Raw genomic sequence first — 20,319 nt, forward strand, 5'->3', positions numbered from 1 at the left:
TATGGACTTGACAGAAACAGAAGATATTAAGAAGAGGTGGCAAGAATACACAGAAGAACTGTACAAAAAAGATCTTCATGACCCAGTTAATCACGATACTGTGATCACTCACCTAGAGCCAGACATCCTGGAATGTGAAGTCAAGAGGGCCTTAGGAAGCATGAGTATGAAGAAAGCTAGTGGAGGTGATGGAATCCCAGTTGAGCTCTTTCAAATCCTAAAAGATGATGCTGTGAAAGTGCTGCACTCAATATGTCAGCAAATTTGGAAAACTCAGCAGTGGCCACAGGACTGGAAAAGGTCAGTTTTCATGCCAATCCCAAAGAAAGGCAATGCCAAAGAATGCTCAAACTACTGCACAATTGCACTCATCTCACACACCAGTAAAGTAATGCTCAAAATTCTTTAAGCCAGGCTTCAGCAATACGTGAACCGTGGTCTTTCAGATGTTCATGCTGGTTTAGAAAAGGCAGAGGAACCAGAGATCAAATTGCCAACTTCCACTGGATCATTGAAAAAGCAAGAGAGTTCCAGAAAAACATCTATTTCTGCTTTATTGACTGTGCCAAAGCCTCTGACTGTGTGGATCACAATAAACTATGGAAAATTCTGAAAGAGATGGGAATACCAGACCACCTGACCTGCCTTTTGAGAAACCTGTGTGCAGGTCAGGAAACAACAGTTAGAACTGGACATGGAACAACAGACTGGTTCCAATATTGTCACCCTGCTTATTTAACTTCTATGCAGAGTACATCATGAGAAACGCTGGGCTGAAGGAAGCACAGCTGGAATCAAGATTACCAGGAGAAATATCAATAACCTCAGATATGCAGATGACACCACCCTTATGGCAGAAAGTGAAGAAGAACTAAAGGGCTTCTTGATGAAAGTGAAAGAGGAGAGTGAAAAAGTTGGCTTAAAGATCAACATTCAGAAAACAAAGATCATGGCATCCAGTCCTATCACTTCATGGCAAATAGATGGGGAAACAGTGGACACAGTGTCAGACTTTATCTTTCTGGGCTCCAAAATCACTGCAGATGGTGATTGCAGCCATGAAATTAAAAGATGCTTGCTCTTTGGAAGGAAAGTTATGACCAACCTAGATAGCATATTGAAAAACAGAGACATTACTTTGCCAACAAAGATCCATCTAGTCAAGGCTATGGTTTTTCCAGTAGTCATGTATGGATGTGAGATTTGGACTATAAATAAAGCTGAGCACCAAAAAATTGATGCCTTTGAATTGTGGTATTGGAGAAGACTCTGAGAGTCCCTTGGACTGCAAGGAGATCCAACCTGAAGGAGATCAGTCCTGGGTGATCTTTGGAAGGACTGATGTTGAAGCTGAAAGTCCAGTACTTTGGCCACCTGATGCGAAGACCTGACTCATTTGAAAAGACCCTGATGCTGGGTAAGATTGAGGGTAGGAGGAGAAGGGGACGACAGAGGATGAGGCGGTTGGATGTCATCACTGACTCAATGGACGTGAGATTTGGTAGGCTCTGGGAGTTGGTGATGAACAGGGAGGCCTGGCGAGCTGCAGTTCATGGGATCACAAAGAGTCAGACTGAGTGACTGAGTCAAGAAATCACCTGAGGCAAGATTAAAGGGACTAGAGAAGCTCATCAAGATTAGGAGACCTGAGTTGAGACTAAGTAGTGAAAGCCCTGCTCATGCCCTAATCTTGTCAGAGACCCCACCTCTGACATACTGTTATAAAATCCTCATCAAGTTCTCTGGAGTTTTTCGATGTAGAAGTGCTGTGTATCTCTCTTAGCCTGGAAAAGCAATAAAGCTATCCTTTTTTGCTTCACCCAAAACTCTTCCCCTGGGATTTGATTCTGCACCAGAGTACAGAGAGGCTGAGCTTTCAGTAACAACCTCACTTCTCTGATAGATCTAAGAAGAATTGTTGATTTTTCAGTTTGTTCTGCTTTTTTATTTGTTGGGATGGAGTGTTGACCTCTAAGACCCATACATGCTGGATTGGAAGCTTGAAGTATAGCCCCATTCTCTCTGGTCAAGGTAAGACATCAGACCAAACGTTTAACTTCAGGAGGGCCTGAGGGTAAGGTGAGCAGAGTCCTGGGACAGACAGAACAACAAGTGGACCCTGCTTCCTCTAGGCTTGGGCTGTAACAGGTTTTGTCAGCACAAGTGTTGAAGTGTGTGTGATTGGGTTGAGGTGGGAGGTTGGAGGGATGGGTGTCGTAAAGGTCGGTATAAGTATCCTGCTTTTTTCTTCGTTTATTTCAGTATCAGATGGCTTTGTCTGATATTGTTCTGTGTTTATGTTCAACAGAAGAACATCATGGTCTAGCCCTAAGTTGGCTGATGGTATGAGGTCAGTTTCAAATTGTCAGAGGCTGCTTTTATCTTTCCTGGTATTTCTCACCATAGTGAATGTTAAAATAATTTGTTTACTATTTAGAAAATAAACAAACCTCTTTACTTATATTTCAAAATAAAGAGTAAGGAGTTGAAAGTAAGCATGTAAACCAAGGTATATGTTCACCTTCAACTGACAAGGTAAAGATCTTTCTAAAGAAATTGCAAAGATTGATCTTTGAATATAATATCTGTTTATCAAAGACACCCATGTATAAAGCAAACAGATAAATGACAAATTGGTAAATTGTTAAAATTTTTGACCAAAAGAGAGATCAATTAACATACCTAATATATAAAGAGCTACTAAAGAGAGACATAACATTTTGACAGGAATGTGGACAGAAATTCATGGGAGAAATAGAAATGGCCCCAAAAGATGAAAAACTAGAATGTTTTTTGATTATTCTTTTTCATTTGAGATAGCTTTCCACTTATCAGATTATTTCTGATTGAAGAACTAATTCTTTTACCTGGAGAGGGAATGGAGCTGGCTGCTGCTCTGATGGACCCCAGAGATAGAGCTCATCTGAGGTTTGTGTTCATAATAAGCTCCCAGCAGATGCCTCTGCTCTCTGGAAATTATGAATCACAGTAGTATTCATATCACCAACAGAAATCATAGCCATTTACAGACTACTTGCAATTGTTGCAGACACCTTGAAATAGTGTTTGTAACTTCTTTGAAATTATTTCATTTATTAGGCTTACTGTTATATCTTTTTTATTTACTATCTAGTAAGTACATATTGGGCTTCTCTGGTGGCTCAGTGATAAAGAATCTGCCTGCCAATGCAAGAGATGTGGGTTTAATCCCTTGGTTGGGAAGATATCCTGGAGAAGAAAATGGAAACCTACTCCAGTATTCTTGCTTGCCTGGGAAATCCCATGGACAGAGGAGCTTGGAGGGCTACAGTCCATGGGGTCACAAAAGAATTGGACATGGGCTTAGCGACTAAACAACAAATATGTGTTACTATTTGTCTGAAACACATAGAATTATTAATGGTTTTAAGACCATTTTGACATTCAAAAATGGCCCACCTAAATAAAATTTGTTTTAATTTTTGATAACCATGCATTAGTATAATAGCTTTCCTTTGTATATGGAGGGTGCACCATGTGGCATGCAGGATCTTAGTTCCTTAATCAGGGATCAGTCTCATGCCCCTTGCATTGGGAGTACAGAGTCTTAACCATTGGACTACCTGGGAAGTCCCAATACTATGTATTTTCAATGTATCTCAAACATTTTGAGAGGGCATACATGGTACCAAAAGGGTTAAGGTCCCTTCTTTCGGTGTAATGGTGCTCCTATTTGGTTGCCCATTACAGTCACTCACAAGCCTTAAATGCTTTTAGTGAAAGTCTCTCAGTTGTGTCTGACTCTTTGTGACCCCATGGACTGAATTCTCCGGCCAGAATACTGGAGAGGGTAGCCTTTCCCTTCTCCAGGGGATCTTCCTGACTCAGGAATCGAACTGGAGTCTTTTGCATTGCAGGTGGATTCCTCACCAACTGACCTATCAGGGATATCTGGATCTCAAATGTGAACTTTTGATTTTAATTTCTCTGGGTTATGGCCAAAGCAACTTATAAAAGATATTTATGTGATTCATGTGATGGATAAAGAAGACATGGTATATATACATACAATGGGATATTACTCAGTCATAAAACAGAATGAAAATATTGCCATTTGAAGCAATATGGATGGACCTAGAAATTATCATACTAAGTGAAGTAAGTCAGGCAGAGAAAGACAAATATATATCACATAATTTATATGTGGAAGCTAAAAAATATAATACAAGTCAACTTATTTTACAAAACAGAACAGACTCACAGAAATAACAAAGCAAACTCATAGTTTCCAAAAGGGAAAGGGAAAGGGGAGGAATAAATTTGGATTATGGGATTAATAGATACACACTACTATACATAAAATAAACAATTTTTTACTGTATAGCACATGGAACTATATAGCATATGTCACTATCTTGTAATAACCTATAATGGAAAAGAGTTCAAACCGACCCAATATTGTAAATCTTCAGTTCAATACAAAATAAAAGATATCCATGTGATTCTGACACACAGCTAAAGTTTGGAACCATTGCTTGCAATGACCTCTTGCCTATCCCCTTCAAATCCCGCAGCAGGGTGAGCAAACGGAAATGACTCACTAAATCAACTAAGATAGCAGCAGAGTACAGTGTAGGGCTCTCTTCCCAGAACACACTGTAAACAGACTGGAGAAATCTTTTTGTTTTTTGGGGTTTAATTTTTTGTTTAATTGGTTTAATGTTTTTGTTTTGGGGGGTGGGAGGTTGGCCACACTGCACTGCATGTGGGATCTTAGTTCCCCCACCAGGGATAGAACCTGCAGTGGAAGCACAGATTCTTAACCACTGGACTGCCAGGGAAATCTCGATCAATGGATCTTTTCAAGTTGACTGCTTAAAAGTCACCCAGGTTGGTTGCTGATGGAGCAGATTTGCAGGTCTACCTTCAGAGATTCTGAGTACATCAAGTGTAAGATCAGGAAGTCATTTGTCCAAAAACCTGCAGGGAGGTGGTAGTGCAGGTGAGCCACCCGTGTTTAGAGAAACACTGCTTCAGGGGTGCTTGGTTCAGCCCCCATGCAAAGCCTGCCCTAGTGCCTTCTACTCGGTATGCCCCTTTCACTCTTCACTTAGAAGTTGAGTGCCTCCCATGGCCATGCTCTCTCAGTTGTCTCTCACTAGCTTTCTGCTGCCTTAGGGTGTGTGATGTCTGGAGAAAGTGGACGTGAAGTCGCTCAGTTGTGTCCGACTCTTTGTGACCCCAGGGATTGTAGATTTTCCAGGCAATAGTACTGGAGTGGATTGCCATTTCCTTCTCCAGGGGATCTTCCTGACCCAGGGATCGAACCCGGGTCTTTCTCATTGTAGACAGACGCTTTACCATCTGAGTCACCATGGAAGTCTGGAGAAAGGAAAAGTACTAAATCCCAAGGGAAAAAACGCATTCACCACCCCTTACATTTTTTTGCTTGTGCTAAGTTGCTTCAATCATGTCCAACTCTTTGCCACACTATGAACCGTTGCTCTCCAGGCTCCTCTGTCCATGGGATTCTGCAGGCAAGAATACTGCAGTGGCTTGCCATGCCCTTTAGGGGATCTTCCCGACCCAGGGATTGAATCCACATCTCTTAAATCTTTCCTGCATTGGCAGGCAGGTTCTTTATCACTAGCGCCACCTGGGAAGCCCTAGAAATACTGAAGTACTGATACAAAGTCAATACAGCTTATCTTAAGAGGGTTAAGATAAGAGAAGAAGAAAAGAAGAAAGGAAATAAAAAATATTTGCTAATTTATGTATATATAACACACAAACATGTATAACAAAATAAGGAAATACTTATAACAATTTTAGTCCTCATTTCTGTGACCAGTTGTGTGGTTGTAGCTGTCATTTATCACTACTTTCTACTGCCCATCCTGCATTCCCTCTGCTTCAGCAAGCACCTCAGCTGGTCGCTGTTCTTTAGCTGGCAGAGTAAGCTTAACTTTCATTCTTTTTTTTTTTTTTTTTTTTTTACTTGGTTGAATCAGGTCTTAGTTGCAGCACATGAGATCTTCATTGTGTCAAGCGGGATCTTTTGTTGTGGTGCACAGACTCTGTAGTTGTGGCACACAGCCTTCAGAACTTGCAAGGTTAGCTGGCTGTACAGCATGTGGGATCTTAGTTCCCTGACCAGGAATCAAATCCACACCCCCTGCATTGGGTGCACGGAGTCTTAACCAATGCATTACCAGAGAAGTCCCCTTACTTCTAGTAAATGCTAAGGAAGGTACAAGACTAAGTTCATCCACTTTCTCTCCCTAGCCCATCGGACCAGTCTTTACCTCCAGCTCCTCCCATCTCCTCCAGCCCTACACTCGGTGCCTGCCATCCTACTTTCTTCCTTAAGTAAGTACCCATGTTCTGCTCTCGCCTGGCGTCCATGTAACTAGCACTTGTCTTTCATCTTGCATTTCCAGTCCATTAGCAATTTGGACTGTCAGTGACCTCAGTTCCTCAATTTGACCTCAATTTGGACTGTCAGTGACCTCAGTTTCCTCCACCTTTAATCTTACTTTCTACTTTGTGGCTCCATGCTCTGCCTGCTAACTAGCAGAAGCAGTGGGCATCCTTCCCAAGGGGTGTCTTTGTTGTTGTTATTCAGTTGCTAAGTCATGTCCAACTCTTTGTGACCCCATGGACAACAGCATACCAGGCTTCCCCATCCTTCACGATCTCCTGGGGCTTGCTCAGACTCATGTTCATGTGAGTCAGTGAATCCATCCAACTATCTCATCCTCTGCTGCTCCCTTCTCCTCCTGCCCAGCATCAGGGTCTTTTCCAGTGAAATGGCTCTTCACATTAAGTGGCCAAAGTACTGGAGCTTCAGCTTCCACATCAATCCCTCCAATAAATATTCAGGGTTGATTTCCTTTAGGATTAACTGATTTGATCAACTTGCTGTCCAAGGAACTCTCAAGAGTCTTCTCCAACACCACAATTCAAAAGTATCAGTTCTTCAGTGCTCAGCCTTCTTTATGATCCAACTCGCATGTCCATACATGACTGCTGGAAAAATCATAGCTTTGACTATACAGACCTTTGTTGGCAAAGTGATATCTCTGAGTTTTAATATGCTGTCTAGGTTTGTCATAGCTTTTCTTCCAAGAAGCAAGCGTCTTTTAATTTCACAGCCACACTCATGGTCTGTGGTGATTTTAGAGCCCAAGAAAATAAAATCTGTCACTGTTTCCACTTTTTCCCCATCTAGAAGAAAAATCACCAATAGAGTAGTGGAGGTGGGGAGAAGAGGAGTAAGGTACCATCCTTGGAGTTTGACATCCGGCAAGTTTTTGTTTTATTTTGGCTGCACCATGGGACATGTGGGATCTTAGTTCCCAGAACAGGCATTGAACCTGTGGCCCCTGCAATGAAAATGTGGGGTCTTAACCACCAGCAAGTTTTGACCTCACCTGGTCTGGGTGAGATTTTTCTATTCCTTGTTCTGAAACTCTTCATGCAGTTTAAAAAAATTAATATCTGCAAGATTCATATCCTGTGTGAGTCTTTCTTGTAGCTCAAAGAGCAGCAGCTGGTGGTTCTAAGGGTGAGGCAGGATTGAATTTGGAAGACAGTGAGCCTCATTTTGTGCTGCAGTTGGGAAGATGGTGCCAATGCGGAGCTGATGAAAGCTGAGCACTGGACTGTTAGGTCCCAAGAAGGAGGGACATGAAAGAAGGATTAATCTGTTCTAGAGAAGTGATTGAAAGGTCAGGTGTCACTGAGTCTCCTCTGGAAGGTACCAGGACCTTCACTCCTAGAGAACATTTGGGGCAGTGTTGTCCTTTTACATGCATCTTGGGACATCGGTTGAACACAACTGCCTTTTAGCCTCACTTTTCCTTCCCCATCTATACTACTTGTATACTGCATATCCAGACCCACCAGAACTGCTAGGAAATATACTGGGGCTCCAAACCTTCCCTGGTAACCTTCCTTGGCTGATGACCATCAGCCCATTGCTCCCCTCCCCACAGCAGTCTGAGTCTCCAGGCTTCTAAAATAGATCCACCTAAGTCAGAATCACCCTGAACCCATTAAACCTGTGAGTTCTCCTGACTCCTAGATAAGTATTTGGGGCTGGGAGTCATGGATCTGTATTTATGAAAGCCCCAGGGAAGTTCTGAAGCATCCTAAATGGCAAAGACTAGTTCCAGCACTGCAAGCTATTGGAGCTTCCGAGGATCTGCCCATCCTGGCTGTGCCTCTTTGTCTTGGGGCCTTGCCTACTGATTTGTGACTATTTCCAGCTGTCTCTTTGTAGCCTGGCCTTCTTAAGGGCAATATTCATCTTTGGTCTGCAGTGTCTGGCCCTTAGTGAGCTCTGATCTGGGCTCCTCTTTACACCCACACCAACAGCAAACACCTGATATGGTCTGTCTTGCTGCATCTCACTGTGTGCTGAACCCAGGGTAGGCAAGGGTCCAGCTGGGAAGCTGAAAGAAGGTCCGAGGAGCAGTAGGAACTGCAAACATTATTCACAGCAGCAAGGCAGACATGCTTTACTCTCCAACGGCTGTCACAATGCCACCACCCTGACTCACTCTCCAAGAGAGTTTCAGGTGCTGCTTATATACATCACACCACAATGCGCATGCTCAGTGCCACAAATGATCCCAGCTGTAGGACATGAGTGGCGTGGGGCCAGAGAGTTTGACCACCACCACCTGGCCAATTGATGTCTCCCTACATAGTCTCATGGAGTCTTGTAGAAGATGCTGGGAGAGAGGGCTGCCAGAGAAGCACAGGCTGCTCTATTTGTAATTGGTTGATCCACAGTGGCTCAGGGTCCCTCTGGAGCAAAACCTCCAGAAGCCCCATCCACTTCCACTGTCTGGAGGAGCTGCTGAACCTCAAGTAAAATGTGAGTGACCACAACTAGGATGGGGCAGGTACCCTCTCAAGAGCAGAAACAGAATTCCTAGTGAAAATGGTTCAAGTTGGAGATAGGATGTGATAGGATTCAATCCAAGTGTCCACACAGCCAAAAAGCTTTTGAACACCTCCAGGGTGGTGGGAAGGTGGCAAAACAGTGGCCAGGGTAAGCTTTGATATACAATCTCTACTTGAGCTAGGTGACAGGCCTCACTGTTCCCCAAACAAAACAGAAAGCTCCTCAATGTAAGTCTGGCTGCACTAGCCAGAGCACATTCTGGATGGTTTTGGAAGGAAATGATGGCTGCAGGGGAGGGTCAGACAATGGGCTCAGCACTGTATTTCAGCAGCCTGAATAGCTTGTCAAAACAGATAAGTCCAAAGGCAAACCGGGAGGCTAAGGGGAGTTACTGCCACATTCTAGGTGCCAATGAAGATGTCTCAGGCCACATGATAAGAAGTGATGCAATTCTGGGGTTGTTGGGCCAGTAAATCTGTGGATAGGCTAGGCTGAAATATGACAAAGAAGAGTTAAAGATGGCACCAAGATCTTGAGCAACAGGAAGAAGTGAAGTGAGTTAGCAAGGGCAGGGAGGGCTTTCCAGGTAGCGCGGTGATAAAGAATCCACCTGTCAATGCAGGAGATGCAAATTCGATCCTTGGGTAGGGAAGATCCCCTGGAGTTGGAAATGGTAACTCACTCCAGCATTCTTGCCTGGAAAATTCCATGGACAAAGGAGCCTGGTGGATTACAGTCCATAAAGCTGAAAAGAGTCAGACACAACTGAGTAAGAGCATGCACGAGATGCAAGGCCAGGGAACAAGCTGGTTGGGAGAGGGTGGGACATCAAAAGCTCATTTGTCCTCATGTTTGAAGTGCTTCTTAGATGTCCTGGTTACTCTCACTATTCTTCCAAGCCACCACTCTTTTGCCAATACCTGAGAACTCATCTCCTGCCCTGTCTCCCTACCTTCATTTTTTTAGTTTATTTTAATTGAATGATAATTGCTTTACAATATTTTGTTGGGCCTTCCTGGTGGCTCAGATTATAAAGAATATACCTGCAATGCAGGAGACCTGGGTTCAAGCCCTGGGTTGGGAAGATCCCCCTGGAGGAGGGCATGGCAACGCACTCCAGTATTCTTGCCTGGAGAATCCCATGGACAGAGGAGCCTGGTGAGCTACAGTCCATGGGGTCGCAGAGTCAGACACAACTGAAGTGACTAAGCACACACTGTGTTTCTGCCATATATCAACATGAATCAGCCATAGGTATACATCTGTCCTTTCCTTCTTGAACCTCCCTCACTTCCCACCCCGTCCCACCCTTCTAGGTTGTTATGGAGCTCCAGTTTGAGTTTTCTGAAAAGTGAAACATGTTAGTCGCTCAGTCATGTCCGACTCTTTGTGACTCCACAGACTGTAGCCCACCAGGATACTCTGTCCTTGGAATTCTCCAGGCAAGAATGCTGGAGTGGGTTGCCATGTCCTTCTCCAGGGGATCTTCCAAATCCAGGGATGGAACCCGGGTCACCTATGTTGCAGGCAGATTCTTTACCATCTGAGCCACCAGGATTCCCTGAGTCATATAACAGATTCCCTTTGGCTATCTACTTTACATATAGTAGTGTGTTTCCATGCTACTCTCTCCATTCATCCCATCCTAGAGCCTTCCTCCCCACTGCCTATGTCCATAAGTCTGTTCTCTATGTCTGTGGCTCCATTGCTTCCCAGCTCCATAGGCTTATCAGTACCATCTTTCTAGATCCCATATATATGTGTTAATATATGATATTTGTCTTTCTCTTTTCGACTGACTTCACTCTATATTATAGGCTCTAGGTTTATCCACCTCATTAGAACTGGCTCAAATGCATCCCTTTTTTTTTTACCTTATTAATATATATTTTAAAAATTTATTTTTTAATTGAATTATTGCTTTACATAATTTTGTTGTTTTCTGTCATATATCATCAACAAGAATCAGCCACAGGTACACCCATGTCCCCTCCCTCCCGAATCTCCCTCCCCATCCCACCACTCTAGATTGTCAAAGAGCCCTTGTTTGAGTTCCCTGAGTCATACAGCAAATTCCCATTGGCTATCTAGTTTACACATGGTAACATAAGTTTCCATGTTACTCTCTCCACATACCTCACCCTCTCTTCTCCCCTCCCCATGTCCATAATTCTGTTCTCTATGTCTGTTTCTCCATGCAGTTCAGTTCAGTTGCTCAGTCCTGTCTGACTCTTTGTGACCCCATGGACTGCAGCCCACCAGGTCTCCCCGTCAATCACCAATTCTGGAGTTTACTTAAATTCTTGTCCATTGAGTCAGTGATGCCATCCAACCATCTCAGCCTCTGTCTTCCCCTTCTCCTCCTGCCTTCAATCTTTCCCAGCATCAGGGTTTTTTCCAATGAGTCTTTGCATCAAGTAGCCAAAGTATTGGAGCTTCAGCATCAGTCCCTCCAATGATCACCAAGGATTGATTTCTTTTGGGATGGACTGGTTGTATCTCCTTGCAGTCCAAGAGACTCAAGACTCTTCTCCAACACCACAGTCCTAAAGCATCAATTCTTTGGTGCTCAGCTTTCTTTGTAGTCCAACTCTCACATCTATACATGACTACTAACTAGAAAAACCACAGCCTTGACTAGACAGACCTTTGTTGGCAAATTGATGTCTCTGCTTTTTAATATGCTGTCTAAGTTGGTTATAACTTTTCTCCCAAGGAGTAAGCATCTTTTAATTTCATGGCTGCAATCACCATCTGCAGTGATTTTGGAGCCCTAAAAGATAAAGTTTGTCACTGTTTCCATTGTTTCCCCATCTATTTGCCACGAATTGATGGGACCCGATGCCATCATGTTAGTTTTCTGAATGTTGAGTTTTAAGCCAACTTTTTCACTCTCCACTTTCACTTTCATCAAGAGACTCTTTAGTTCTTCTTCACTTTCTGCCATAAGGGTGGTGTCATCTGCATATCTGAGGTTATTGATATTTCTCCCAGCAATCTTGATTCCAGCTTGTGCTTCTTCCAGCCCAGCATTTCTCATGATGCACTCTGCATAGAAGTTAAATAGGCAGGGTGACAATATATAGCCTTGACGTACTCCTTTTCCTATTTGGAACCAGTCTGTTGTTCCATATCCAGTTCTAACTGTTGCTTCTTGACCTGCATACAGATTTCTCAGGAGGTAGGTCAAGTGGTCTGGTATTCCCATCTCTTTAAGAATTTTCCACAGTTTCTCAATTGCTGCCCTGAAAATTAATTCATACATACCATCTTTCTAGATTCCATATATATGTGTTAATATACAATATTTATATTTCTCTGTCTGACTTACTTCCCTCTGTTTAATAGGCTCTAGGTTCATCCACCTCATTAGAACTGACGCTGGTGGTGAAGAACCCACCTGCCACTGAAGGAGATTTAAGAGAAATGGGTTTGATTTCTGGGTTGGGAAGATCCCCTAGAGGAGGGCATGGCAACCCACTCTAGAATTTTTCCCAGAATCCCATGGACAGAGCAGCCTGGTGGGCTACAGTCCAAAGGGTCACAAAGAACGAGATAGGACTGAAGCAACTTAGTGCACACACGTGGTAGTTTTATTCCTAGTTTTTAAAGGAAACTCCATACTGTCTTCCATGGTGGCTCTATTATTTATATTCCCTCCAATGGTGCAAGAGCCTACCCTGACTTAAAATTTTTTTACTGAGGTATAATTTACAATGTTGTGTTATTTTCAAGTATATAGCACAGTGATTCAGTTATATATATGTATTGATATTCTTTTTCAGATTCTTTTCCCTTATAGGTTATTATAAAATTTTGGATATAGTTCCCTGTGCTATACAGTAGGTCCTTATGAGTTACCTATATTATATATAGTAGTGTGTATAGGTTAATGCCAAACTTCTAATTTGTCCCTCCCACCTTTTCCCTTTGATAACCATAAGTTTGTTTTTTATCTCTGTGACCTACACTCACTTTACATTTTTTAGCTTCTGAACCCGGAAAGAATACTTAAAAGTGACAATCTGATTTTCATTGTGGGTGTGACCTATCTGCCATGGTCTTATATTACCTCTTGGGGGAACACCTAACTATCTTCTTAATATCCCCAAAGCCTCTCCTGTACAATGTCACAAATCTCTGTCCATGGCTGTGAAAGAAGAAAGGTGAAAGGCAAAGGAGAAAAGGAAAGATATATCCATTTCAATGCAGAGTTCCAAAGAATAGCAAGGAGAGATAAGAAAGCCTTCCTCAGTGATCAATGCAAAGAAATAGAGGAAAACAATAGAAAGGGAAAGACTAGAGATCTCTTCAAGAAAATTAGAGATATACCAAGGGAACATTTCATGCAAAAATGGGCAAAATAAAGAACAGAAATGGTAGGGACCTAACAGACCCAGATAATCAAAAAGGTGTGATCACTCACACTCACCTAGAGCCAGACATCCTGGAATGTGAAGTCAAGTGGGCCTTAGGAATCATCATTACGAACAAAGCTAGAGGAGGTGATGGAATTCCAGTTGAGCTATTTCAAATCTTAAGATAATGCTGTGAAAGTGCTGCACTCAATATATCAGCAAATTTGGAAAACTTGGCAGTGGCCACAGGAACGGAAAAGGTCAGTTTGCATTCCAATCCCCCAAAAAAGTCAATGCCAAAGAATGCTCAAACTACCATACAATTGCACTTATTTCACACTCTAGTAAAGTAATGTTCAAAATTCTCCAAGCCAGGCTTCAGCTATATGTGAACTCTGAACTTCCAGATGTTCAAGCTGGATTCAGAAAAGGCAGAGGAACCAGAGATCAAATTGCCAACATCTGCTGGATCATGGAAAAAAGCAAGAGCATTCCCAGAAAACCATCTTTCTGCTTTATTGACTATGCCAAAGCCTTTGACTGTGTGGATCACAATCAACTGTGGAAAATTCTTACAGAGATGGGAATACCAGACTACCTGACCTGCCTCTTGAGAAACCTGCATGCAGGTCAGGAAGCAGCAGTTAGAACTGGACATGGAACAACAGACTGGTTCCAAATAGGAAAAGGAGTATGTCAAGGCTGTATATTGTCACTCTGCTTATTTAACTTCTACGCAGAGTACATCATGAGAAATGCTGGGCTGGAGGAAGCACAAGCTGGAATCAAGATTGCTGGGAGAAATATCAATAACCTCAGATATGCAGATGACACCACCTTTATGGCAGAAAGTGAAGAAGAACTAAAGAGCCTCTTGATGAAAGTGAAAGAGGAGAGTGAAAAAGTTGGCTTAAAGCTCAACATTTAGAAAACTAAAATCATCGCATCCGGTCCCATCATTTCATGGCGAATAGATGGGGAAACAGTGGCTGACTTTATTTTGGCGGGCTCCAAAATCACTGCAGATGGTGATTGCAGCCGTGAAATTAAAAGACGCTTGCTCCTTGGAAGGAAAGTTATGACCAACTTAGACAGAATATTAAAAATCAGAGACATCAATTTGCCAACAAAGGTCTGTCTAGTTAAGGCTATGGTTTTCCAGTAGTCATGTATGGATGTGAGAGTTGGACTATAAAGAAAGCTGAGTGCCAAAGAATAGATGCTTTTGAACTGTGGTGTTGGAGAAGACTCTTGAGAGTCCCTTGGATTGCAAGGAGATCCAACCAGTCCATCCTAAAGGAAATCAATCCTTGGTGATCATTGGAGGGACTGATGTTGAAGCTGAAATCCAATACTTTGGCCACCTGATGCGGAGAGCTGACTCATTTGAAAAGACCCTGATGCTGGGAAAGATTGAGGGCTATCTGTTAATGCAGAAGACTCGAGAGATGTGGGTTTGATCCCTGGGATCAGGAAGATCCCCTGGAGAAGGAAGTGACAACCGACTCTAGCCTTTTTTCCTAGTCCTTGATGAGACATCTTTCAGGCCTCTCTTCCTTTCAGAGCTCATCCTTGTCCCCACCCCTACCCCTGCTCAGGTAGGAATCCATCATGCGTTCACTTGGCTTCTCAGTTTCACAGTTCCTAGTGCACATGCTTCTGCTGCATATAAGTGGGCAATGCCTTCACTTCCTGCTAGGCCACAAGACCCACACTGGATCCTCAACCCCTCAGCATAGGGCCTGACATCCTCTGAGCTTTGAGCACAACAGTCAGATCTATCAGGATAGATGTACCAAGCACCTGCTGCAGGTGAAGCTTCCAGTTTTCTGAAAGTAGGACGACAGTGGCCTCAGTCCTGGTCCATCTGTGCCTCTCTCTGAGACCAGTGACCCTCCATGCCTGTTTATCCTAACATGATTTTGCAGAGGTCTTTGGCCTGCCACAAGGGTCTCTAGTGTTCCTCATTCCTTCTCTTGTCAATTAGGATCACTGTCATATTTCTCTAGGAATTCTGCTGTGACTCTCTCCCTTCATGGTTCTGGAGCTAATAACTTAGTGTGGGGCCACAGATCCTAGCTCTCCTTTCTGGAAACCTACTTTCCCCAAATCTAGGCTACCTTTTCCTTTCTTTTATCTTTTAAAAAAATATATTTCACATATAAGTGAGATCATACAGTATTCCTCTCTCTGACTTATTTTACTTAGCTAATGCACTCAAAGTCCATACATGTCACAAATGGAAGGATTTCCTTAATTTTTAATGACTGGAATAGCACTTTTTATTCATTCATTCATCAATGGACAGGTTGTTTTCATATCTTGGCCATTGTAAATAATAGTGCAGTGAATAGGGATGGGGTTGTAAAGATATTTTTGAGTTAGTCTTTTCATTTTCTTTGGATAAATACACCAGAAGTGGAATTGCTGAATCATATGATAGCTATATTTTTAATTTTTTGAGGACCCACCAGATTGTTTTCCATAGAGGTTGCACCAATTTACATTTCCACTAACAAGGCATGAGGATTCCCTTTTCTTCACATCTTTACCAATATTTGTTTTTATATTTTTGATTATAGCCATTCTGACAGGTATGAGGTGATAGCTCATTGTGGCTTTGATTGGCATTTCCTTATTAGTGATGTCAAACATCTTTTCATATATCTGTTACCTATTTGCATGTATTCTTTGGAAAATGTATATTTAGATCCTTTTCATACTGACTTGTATGAATTCTTCCTATTTTTTGGATTAAGTCTCCTCATCAGATACATGATTTGCAAATACTTTCTCGCATTCAATAGGTGGCATTCTGAATTCTGTAATAGTGTTTTAGATTGCTAGCAATTCTTTTTGATTCCTTCTCAGAGTTTCAGTCTCCCTATATGTGTTATCTATTGTATTTGCAATGTGGTCCACTTTTTCTGTTAAAATCCTTAGCGTAGCAATCATAGTTATTTCAAATTCCTAGTCCAATCATTCCAAAATAATTGCCATATCTGAATTTGGTTCTGTTGTTTTTCTCTTCAGACTTCTTTTTTGCTTGCTTTTAGCTTTGTAAATTTTCTTGAAAACTCAACATGATCTATTAGGTAACAGGAACTAGGTAACTTGGCTTTAGTGTGACGGTGTGTGTTGACCAGGCTGGGAGTTACACTGCGTTTGCTGTTGATTTGTCTGTAGCTGTCCAAGATACCAGTTTCCTCTAGTGTCCTTGTTCTTGTTTTCTCCTAGCAAAGTCCTTTATTAAGAGTATGAGCCTTGCATTTTCTGTTCAACTATAACCTCTGTCATTATGCAGGGATTCTGTGGTTGTGTTGGAAGAAGGTGTTGGGAAGACAAAACATTCTGTAGTCCTATGATTATGTCTCAGTTTTCTATGGGTCTGGGCCCAGGAATATAAGGGGGCTGGAGTGGCTAATTGCCCTTCCCCAGGTCAGAAAAAGTAGTTTTCCTTAAGACCTGGCCTTTGTTACATAGAATTGGAGGAAGAACTGAGTGCCCTGGAAGATTTCAAAATGGTTGTTCCTGATGGCAGAGTGAGAGAATTTTCCTCCAGTCCTCAGAGTGAGAACTTAGTGGGGATCCTGAAGGTAAAACTCAAGAAAGTGGATGGGGTAACTAAAACTGCTGTCCCCTTGAGTTTTAAACTCTCAAGCTATTCTACTTCTGTCTCTATCTACTGGAGTGGGTCACCATGCCCTCCTCCACTGTCCCTAGCAGTCGGTTAATTACAGTTTATGTTCCTATACTCTCCACCAGCAGGCTTCTCCACTTGGACAGCCTGTGAAACAAGAGGGAAGGAATCAGGGCACAATACTTAAAGAATGACGGAATTTTTGAGGATACAACATTAACTGGTTAGAACTAACTAGGCCTAAGATGGTAGAAACTTAGACTTCCAGTAGACCTCAAGCCTCATTATATACTCATTATAGTACATTAGCATATGCTAAAAGATACACTTATAAGAACCATGACAATTCTGAGGCAGACCATAAAAGGTCAGGCCCAATTTCTAGAAATCTCCACCCCTTCTCCAAGACAGTTGGAATAACCCTTCTATTTATTTAGCCTATGAAATTACCCAATTCATAAAAACTAAACACCTCTTTTTTTCTGGGCCACTCTCACCTTTTGAGATGGATTGCATTCTGTCTATGAAATGCGTGTCTCTCTAAATAAATTGACTTCTTACCTATCATTTTATCTCACTGAATTACTTCTACATTGAGATGTAAAGAACCTGAGCTTGAGTAAACTGATACTAGATGAGTGGTCTTAGGTGTGAATCTCCTCTGAGTTGTACAGTTTTACCTAGAAGCTGTGATTTTCTGTATCTGCCTATCTCCCTAGTTTTCAGGGAAACAGTTTGCCTTGTGACTTCAATACTCTGACAGATCTGAGATATTTTTCAGTGTTTTCAGTTATTTTCTTATTTTAAGAATGAGAATCATGCTTCTAAGCTTTTTATATTGCAGAGCAGAAATCTGAAGTCTAGGTTACTGTCTGAGGTTCCCTACCCTGACTGCCAACAGAGGGACCTAATTCCATTTAAATGACTTGTTTCCTTTCACTGATTTTTTTTTTTTAATGCTCCTTTGCCCGTGTAGCTCAGTCAGTAAAGAATCTGCCTGCAGTGCAGGAGACCAGGGTTCGTTCCCTGGGTTGGGAAGATCCACTGGAGAAGGAAATGGCAACCCACTCCAGTATCCTTGCCTGGAAAATCTCATGGACAGAGGAGCCTGGTGGGCTGCAGTCCATGGGGTTGCAAAAAGTCAGGCACGACTGAGCAACTAACACTTAAACTTACTTTTGACCTACTGAGAGTAACAAGTGACAGTTAGAATGGTGGTCTGTACCTGGCCTTCCAATAGGTTGTGAATTTCCAGATTAGTAGAAGACAGATTACAGGTGGGCCCCATCTTGTGTGGGGTTTATGTTCTATATCCAGATTCAGGACCCACAAAGACTCCAACCAGTACCCCGTGCTGCCCAGCTCACCAACTGCATCTCTGTTTCTCAGTCCTAGGGTTCTCCCAGGTCTCTTGCTGACTACTCTTCTCCAAAGGCCCCCTCCAGGGAATGTCTAGAGAACATCCAGGGACACAGCAGCAGTCACATAACACAGGAGTGCCAGCAATAATGTTGTTTTGGAACTTTGTCTGCAAAATCTTCTCCAAACTGTTGCTGGGAAAGAAGACGATGGTAAGAGTTGCTCACCCTGATGTGAACTGTGGCAACCAGTATAGAGGGGTCTGTTGGCTGGAGGAGGAGCCCCCCAAGCCTCATCAGTGTTGGGAGTGTCCTAAGTCTTGGCCCATGTGGGACTGAGCTTCAGACCAAGTCTTTGGGAGGCACCGTTAGAAGATACAAAGCTGCCTGGAGCCAGGGTGGAGCTACCAGTAGAAGAACCAGGGAAGGAAGCAAGCAGAGTGATGGCAGTGTGGCGAAGGCTGCAGAAGTAGAACCAGAGATGCTCATGCTCCAGCATTACTGTTTGCAATAATTCTTTTAAATTATTTTGAGAGATACTTTTTTTAACCTTTAAGAATCAGTGTAGTTACATTTATAATACTTTCTGTATCAGTTTTTAGGTGTTAGAAACTGGCAAGAAGCCTGAGAGGCTTAATTCTGGAAAATCTATCTTTTTCAACAGTGTCAATGTGAAAAACATTTTTCCAAATGAATTTTGGCTCTCAGGCACTGATAAACTAAGGCATTCTAGTGTATGAAATGGCCACCATCTTCAAATGAAAAAGCAAGCCCTTGCTGTCCTTTGAAATATCTGCTGAATCTATGCTGCTATGTGTGCATGAGTTAACCTGCTTTTATGGTTGTATTTTTTGTGTTGAATATCTGTTTTGAATCTGCATCATTATACTTTGATTATTCATAATTTTTCCACTTTATGTGACTAACGCATGTTGACAATAAACTGTAAATAAAAGAAATGTATGAAATAAGGTATTTATTTATAAGTTAAAGGAGATCATTTCCTTTGGAGGATAGAGGATGAGAAGGAAACTGGGGAGGGAGTCCCCAAGGTTTTGGGTGTTTTAATGCATATAGTGAGAGGCAATAACCCTGTCTGGTGGAAGTACTTGCCACTCCCCTAATCCAACCCTCAAAGAATCATGCAATTTTCGATGATGACTGCAAGAAGATCGTAGCATCTTGTTTGATCCACCCAGAGGAAGAGGAAACAGGGAGATGCGGTCCCTGAAGACAGCATGCCCAGTCTGCACTCTATGCACACACATATGAATTTACTATGGGTCAAAAGAACATCTGGGAAGCTAGCCAAAATTAAGTCACTTTACTGGATCCTTTATAAGCATGCTGTCTGCCAAGTGAAGGGATCCAGAATCATAGGAGTACTGGGCTGTCCTGGCATGAACAGGATGGAGCAGAGATTAGGAGCTCAGCCAAGGCTGGGGGAATTGAGGAATAGGGAGGATTCAGGGAGGCTGTGGCTGCACCATCTCTCGTCTCCTCTTGCCTCAGCACGGAGGCAAGAGCCTGTGAGAGTAGAGCAATAGGAAGTTTTCAGAGGCAGAATGACCCCCTCCCCACATTAGGCCCCCTACCTGCTGGGGTCAGAATTGGATACAAGGTCAGAGTTTGCAAACTGACCAGTATAATCAAAGCTGTATGAATATGATGGGCTCTGTTCAAGATGCTACTGAGGAACAATAAGGAAGGATTTCATAGAGGAAATCAAAGGCAGTGATTTGAAAATTGTAACAGACATGACGTGTCTTGTTACTACTCCATGGTGTTGACTCTTCAACCAGATGGATTCAATTATACATTAAAAAAATATTTTCTTGTGACTTTTTTTCTGATTGAGATGAGGCAGAAGGAAAAGACTCATCAACTTTTTTTTTAATTACAGAATCAATATATGCTCCCTGTAAAGATATATGTGCACCATAAAATTTTATAGCACTGTGGTACCCCCACAGTATGAATAAGCTATATTTATCTGTTCTCCTAGTTACAAGTACATGGCTCCAAACCTCTGTTTTCACTGCCACAGTGAGCATCCTTTTACATCATTAG

The 20,319-nt window shown here is 42.4% G+C and overlaps 1 long non-coding RNA gene across 1 annotated transcript; it reads left to right on the top strand.

The window, feature by feature from the left end:
• The first annotated feature begins 1,749 nt into the window (after window positions 1-1,749).
• Window positions 1,750-18,570, top strand: LOC120863820. Its single transcript, XR_005721082.1, has 4 exons — window positions 1,750-2,031; window positions 2,817-2,928; window positions 6,265-6,348; window positions 18,281-18,570. It is a non-coding gene; the product is annotated as an uncharacterized LOC120863820 (long non-coding RNA).
• Window positions 18,571-20,319: the final 1,749 nt, after the last annotated feature.

The sequence above is a fragment of the Oryx dammah genome, unplaced genomic scaffold, assembly GCF_014754425.2.
Source record: "Oryx dammah isolate SB20612 unplaced genomic scaffold, SCBI_Odam_1.1 HiC_scaffold_5, whole genome shotgun sequence".
Lineage (NCBI taxonomy): Eukaryota > Metazoa > Chordata > Mammalia > Artiodactyla > Bovidae > Oryx > Oryx dammah.